The sequence below is a fragment of the Molossus molossus genome, unplaced genomic scaffold (genome assembly GCF_014108415.1).
Source record: "Molossus molossus isolate mMolMol1 unplaced genomic scaffold, mMolMol1.p scaffold_m16_p_14, whole genome shotgun sequence".
NCBI classification, from domain to species: domain Eukaryota; kingdom Metazoa; phylum Chordata; class Mammalia; order Chiroptera; family Molossidae; genus Molossus; species Molossus molossus.
In genome coordinates this window covers 54,553,643-54,559,664 of record NW_023425349.1, presented here as the reverse complement: position 1 = coordinate 54,559,664, position 6,022 = coordinate 54,553,643, and the positions used below count along the sequence as shown (strand labels likewise).

Below are 6,022 nucleotides of genomic sequence, written 5' to 3'. Positions count from 1 at the left end.
TCCTGAGATGAATAAGGCATTTAAGAACTAAGTTTCCAAATTTCGTTGTCATTAAAAAGACCTTTTTTGAGTGGAGGCTACAGTGAAGTATATGCAAAGTTGACCTTATCTCTGGACTCCTGGAGCTTTGGATCGGCCATCCATCACAGAAAGCCACACCGGGACATCCGGAGCCACACAGCGCTGCGCAGAGAACATCTCCGTAGACGCAGTTCCAAGACGGCGCTGAGCAGTGGAAGCATTTTGGATACAGAAATTGGAACCCGTGTGTGAAAAGTCACTTTACATCAAGTTGCCTATGATTATAGATCACCCGGCCTAACAAGTCTATTTTGCTTTGTTGTCTGTCTCTGCAGAATAGAATGATGCTAGCAACATTTGTTATAAAATGTTATTTTCACTTTCTTCTACACAATAGAACCCATGTAACTTCCAGCAGAAGGTGGATCTGGTGAACAAGGGCGAGGAAGTCCAGGACTTTACAAATTCTGCATTTTCCCCATTTCAGATTGAAAAGGCTCACCAAACTTATGTCAAGAGTTCATTGTGTGCCATACTTCAGCTGGTACTGGAGAAAGATAACAAAAATCACATCTGTATTCATGTGGAGCTTACACATGAGAGGAAAGACAGATGAGCAAAGATATGAGTTCAGTCCGATATGATGTGATGCCGTGAGTACTGTGGAACTCAGAGAAGGCTCTGAGGCGAGATCCAGAGGTTCTCGGACGGGGCTGAGTTGGGAAGATGCATGACGAGCGCGCCGTACATCAGCTTGAGAAAGATGATGGGAAATGAGAGCAGCAGGGGTCAAGAGGAGGATCTGGGAGGTCCCACAGATTAGTGAGCAGGTGGAGGAAGGGACTTTGAAGGGGACCACAAAGTGATGAGAAAGGAGCCAGTAGCACAGGAGAAGGGAGCACAGGCGCCTGCAGAGAGCAACCAGGGAGAGAGTCACAGTCAACAGCAAAGGCAGAGGTGCCAGGATGGGAGCAATGCCCCCAAACAGATGGGAGGCCAAGAGTATGGGTGGGGAAGTTGGCCCTGAGTAAGTGGAAGAACCGCTAATCCTCCAACACAATGGAAAGATCCAAGATTGGGAGTCGCGCTAGGTAAAGAGGTAGGTAGAAGCACCAGGGACTGTGTAGTCCAGCCCGGATGGTTTTAGTTTGGGGCTTGAAGTAGGCAGCAAAGCCACCTGCTGATGTGAGGCCACAGGGGCTGGGAAAGGGCCAGAGGAAACGGTAGTTTGGGAACATCAGAGAAAGATGTAGAAGAGGAGAATGTTACTGGGGCTGGGGGACGGAACGCTGGGTTCCTGCCGTTGTGGTTTCTCCCACCTGTGAGCAGAAGCCCAGGAGACAGGCAGAGAATAGCAATACATATTTACTGAGCATTTAAGAGCATCTTCCTAGATTGTGGTAGGCAGAATAATATTCACCTCCCAAAGATGTCCACATTCTAATCCCTGGCGCCCAAGGCCTGTGAATGTGCTCCATCCTATGGCAAATGGGAATTCAGGTCACAGAGGGAGTTGAGGGTGCTGGTCAGCTAACTTTCAAATAGGGAGATTATCCTAGACTATCTGGGGGGGCCCAATGTAATAATAAGGGTTTTTATCTGTGAGAGGAGGAAGGCACAAGGCAAGAGCAGATAAATGCGATGTGAGAAAGACCCAACCTGCCACTGCCCACTTTGGAGACAGAGGAAGGGCCATGGGTCAAGGAATGTGGGTGTCCTCACAGCTACAGAAGGCAAGGAGGTGGATTCTACCTTAGCGCCTCCAGGAAGGAATGAAGCCCCCACAACACCTCGATCTAGCCCAGACCTCTGACGTACAGACATGTAAAATAATAAATTTGCATGATTTCATTTTACAAATTTGTGCCATCTTGTTAGAGCAACAATATAAAACTAAAACACAGACATGTTTTCTTTTCATCCTCTCAACAGTATTTGACTAGCTGGGCAGTTTGGGGAGTTGATCCTGGTTATAGACCCGGATATTGTTGGGGGGGCCTGGGAACAAATCTTGAGGAAAGAACATTATCATCTGACAGGATGTCGGCCTTAAGGGAAACCTTTGACATCTTGTTTAGGCAAGGATGAACGGCGCACTTCTGATGGCCCAGAGGCTTCAAGGGATTCTGAAGACGCGGAGCTCTCAATTTCTTCCGTCTAGATATCCCCACCCTATGTTTCGGGGTCCTATTCTTTCCTTATGGAGGCCCTGACTTCAGCCCGCGAGATTTGGCAGGGCTGCGTATTAACCCTTCTCTGCAATCTGACTCTCACAGTCAGGTCCTGAGCATGGTTTGCAGCCCAATCTGCTTCCCGCCTACAGCAGGACAGCGTCTCTCGAGGTGCCAAGAGACAGGCCTTTGGGTAGCATATTATGCCCTGAACGAGTGGTTGATGAAGTTGAGCCTGCCAACTCCACAGCCCTCATAATTACTACTGGTACCATCCCTCCCAAGCATTAGCAAGTTTGCGACTGCCAGTATCCCATCCCGCTTGGCCCCAGGGAGATGCTCCGTGGCTGGGATATTGCGCGTCTGGCAGGAACACGACTCCCTCCCTGCAGCGGCACCATTTCCAGGAGCGTCTGCTACATCTTAGATTAAAAATAATTTTACTTCAAAGTCAAAACAAAATACCAAGGAACACAGAAGCCAGAACTCCTAGATAGACGCCAATGTGCTTGTGTTTTACAAACGAAACGACAGTTAGTAACTAAGAGAGGCCCAGCCGTTTCCAGCAGTCAAAGAAGCTGAGGAACTCGAACCAGTATCGTTACTAAAATGTTGTGTTCTACCTTTGCCTTCCTTGTAGTGACTTTTTTTTTTTTAAGAATGCTAATCTCTACTTTGGTTTGCCATCACTTTTTCTCGTTTTCGTTGTTCTAGAACTTTGTCAGTAGTGCTATGGGCGCGTCCAGGGATAAGGAGGAACGTAGTTAACCCATATGTCGCATCACTGCACCTTTCGAGGGGCCAAGCACGATGGCTTCTGCGGGCTCTGTCGGTCTCTCCCCTCACCTCCCTGTCCTTAGAACAGCGGAACAGGCTTGGGGTGTACAGTGAGAAACCAGGCCTCCGTGCCCAGGTTTGTCCTTTCTTGCCTCTGTGTGCCTGCCTAAACTGTGCTCCGAACCTCACTTCCATGCCTTCCACAGGGAGCATCATAAAATGCACACGACATCTCTCCGCTCTGCTCCTGCTCCCCCCGTCAGCCCTGCTGGGTTTCTGCACCATGCCAAGCTTTTCTCCCCTGCAGGGATTCTGTTCTTGCTTTTCCTCTGCCTAAAATACCCTTCCTGCTGCTCTCCAAATAGCTGGCTTCTCCTTCTCTAGGTCTCAACTTAAATGTCACTTCACTTAAATCCTAGCGAGCCCTTCCTCGTCCGTTCTACCTGGACTGGATCACCTCATACATCTCACCATCCCTGAGCGCTGCTTCCTGTATAATACACGTAACATTCTGTAATTATTTAATTTACGTCTATATATAATTTATGGTCTGTGCATTCAGCTATAATGAGACCTTAAAATGCAGTGCCTGTTAGTTAAAAAAAAAATAAAAATAAAACGTGTGAATCTACTTCGGTGAGCTTTAGGGTATTAATGATGCAGTATATCTGAAAAGGATTTAAATTGTATTTTTGTCTGTACCAAATACTACACGCAAATATATTTCATAATGTTCAAAACTGTTCCATAGTGGATTAATGATTTGATTTTACACAAAGTAAGCATCACCTCTATTAACTTCCTGGATTTTTATTGTATAGCAATGTTTCAAATGCTCATGTCCGTAATTCCTACAATATTTTCTTGAATTGTGTCAGTTATTTTATCCTTAGCAAATAAATTAGGTGCAAATTTTGAGTTGTGAAAGCATGACATATTCTGAGAACTCCAAGTGTGTGAATGATTATACATGAAGTGAGGAATTACTTTCTCCTTTACCCACCAGCCAAATTGTTCAAATTCCTTTGATGCTGGGGTAAAGTGAACAAGGTCGTGTAGGACTGAAATAAATACACCTCTGAAATGCCAATCACAGAGGTTCCCATTGGATATGCATCAGAATAAGATACTTGCCACTGTCACATGATTTGTATCTATAATCAGCAAACTGTGAGGCTTAAAGGTCAGGTACTGGTTGACATTCTCTAGCATGCTGAAGGAAGGGGGTCATGACCTTCCACAGCCACAAGCAATCACTTCGGGTCCATTTCTTCTCAGCCACCTGGAACATCAAATCAAGAAACATCTTTGGAAGGCTCACATTTTGAACTGCAAAGTAACACCCAAATCATCTGGCTATTACATGCAGAGCTGGAGCAAGGGGAAATTCATTAAGCAGTGCATTTTTAAAGGAGAAATTTGGCTTGTATCTTTCAAATGTGCAGTGGAAGAAACTTATGTTGAAAATCTTTTCCAGAAAGGAAATCCTTTGTGATGGCAATCCTTTCGACAGTTTGATGATTGTATGTCCTAGGGTCATCATTAGAAATACACAGAATGGACGTGTTGGTCTCTAAAGAACACGGAATTTCTGCCATTGACCGCAAGTCCATCTCCAGGTAGCAGTGTGCTGCCTCTCACAGGCACAGGCTGGCCTCCGATCCTTCAACAATTCCCCGAACTACACGCTCCTAGATTATTTCCACAGGAATATAAGGCGCAGGATATCATTCAAAGACTCAGTAATTGGCTGCACGTCTCTGAGTTTCATGGCTTTTCATTTCACGTGGGTCCAGATGGGAAAGAACGCTATTACCTATCACATTTTTATTTCTTTATTGATTTTTAGAGAGAGGAAAGAAGAGGGAGAGAGAGAGAGAAACATCGATGAGAGAGAGCATTGATTGGCCGCCTCCTGCATGCCCCCCACTGGGGATCAGGCCCAAAACCTGGGCATGTGCCCTGACCGGGAATTGAACCAGCGACCTCTTGGTGCATGGGTTGATGCTCAACCACTGAGCCACACTGGCCAAGCGGTGATCACATTTTGAATATCTGCAATATACCAGGTGCTACTGCATGTATTATTTCATTCAGCCTTCTCCCTAACATACTAAGATTTTCTTTCTTCTTCTTCTTCTTCCTTTTTTTTTTTTTTTTTTTTGCAATGTTGATGGCAAGGAAATGGAGACAAATCACCAACGGGCAAAAACTAGTAAGTACAGTAAAACCTCTATATAACAGAGTGATTTGGGAGAGGGGTTGTCCCTTAAAGCTGAAAGTCTGTTATATAATAAAGTAGATTTTTCCAAACACATATGTTAAAAAATTAGTTTACCTGTTTTTACTTACATAGACACATTTGTGTATTTAAAATTAAGTATGTATGAAAAGTTTAATTTCACTGAAAATTTTCTATATTTATTAAAGTAATTTTAAATTTATGCTGACTAGGTCGAGTAAATGCCTGCATTCACATGTGCAGATGGCTGGGGCGTGGCTTATCGCACGTGGAACATCGGCCAGCAAGCGTGAGAATTGCTGCGGAGCCCTGGCCGGTTTGGCTCAGCGAGTAGAGCACTGGCCCTTGGTCAGAAGGGCTGTTGGTTCAATTCCCGGTCAAGGGAAAGTACCTGGGTTGCAGGTTCCATTCCCCACCAGTCTCTCACATTGATGTTTCTCTCACTCTCCCTCCCTTCCCCTCTATCTAAAAAACAATGAGAAAATAACCTCAGGTGAGGATTAACAAAAAACTGCTGCAGAAAGTCACCCATGCGATAATAGAACCAATTCCTGAGCACCCGATGCGTTGTGATCATGTCATAATCAATCCCTGAACATGTTTACGAACAATGACTCTTAGATTTAAATATGTAGGCTATAGTATATAGACATATAATAATTATTTATGTTGGTAAAATTATTACAGTGTTTTTTTCCAATGTATGACCTATTCACTAAAATCTGTTAAAAACTAACAGTGAATTAGTAATAAAAAAAAACACATTAATTTAATTATGAGCAAATCTCAGTTAAAAGCATTTTTAAATTAA

At 44.3% G+C, this 6,022-nt stretch overlaps 1 long non-coding RNA gene across 1 annotated transcript; it reads left to right on the top strand.

Annotated features, from left to right (window-relative positions):
• Positions 1–609: 609 nt before the first annotated feature.
• Positions 610–5,581, top strand: LOC118629551. Its single transcript, XR_004959490.1, has 3 exons — positions 610–674; positions 5,151–5,184; positions 5,424–5,581. It is a non-coding gene; the product is annotated as an uncharacterized LOC118629551 (long non-coding RNA).
• Positions 5,582–6,022: the final 441 nt, after the last annotated feature.